This window comes from Hydractinia symbiolongicarpus, chromosome 15 (assembly GCF_029227915.1).
Source record: "Hydractinia symbiolongicarpus strain clone_291-10 chromosome 15, HSymV2.1, whole genome shotgun sequence".
In the NCBI taxonomy this organism is placed as follows: domain Eukaryota; kingdom Metazoa; phylum Cnidaria; class Hydrozoa; order Anthoathecata; family Hydractiniidae; genus Hydractinia; species Hydractinia symbiolongicarpus.
The window spans coordinates 8,717,923-8,718,466 of record NC_079889.1 but is presented as its reverse complement, the minus strand read 5'-3'; positions in this window follow the sequence as shown (position 1 = coordinate 8,718,466).

Here is a 544-nt window from a genome sequence, read left to right as displayed (position 1 = left end):
CGTCGGTGGTGAGAAAACTATATGGCAGAAATTTTTTTTTTTATAATACTATAAATATGATTTTTTATCACACCCACGTTTTTCTTCAGCCAATTAAAATATGAAAGGCTATACAAAAAAATGGCAGTCTTATGTTGCACAAACCTACTAATTATCAATACGTCAAGATCGATCAGATGCATTAAAGTTGGTAGAAATATTTATAACTGTTCACAATTATTTACAATGAAATTGAAGTCTAATATAGAACTGCAGAAAGGCTCTGAGAAAACAATTTCTGGAGAGCCTCTCACGCCATTAGCTTCTCAGCATTCGCCTTTTAAATCTCCTTAACTTCTCGGTATTCGTCTTTTAACTCGCCTTAACTTCCCAGTTTTGGCATTTTGACTCGTATTAAAGTCTCAGTATTGGCCATTTGATTCACATTAACTTTCCAGTATTCACCTTTTAACTCGCCTCAACTTCCCAGTTTTCGCCTTTTGACTCGCACTAAAGTCTCAGTACTCGCCTTTTAAACTCGCCTTAACTTCCCAGTATTCGCCTT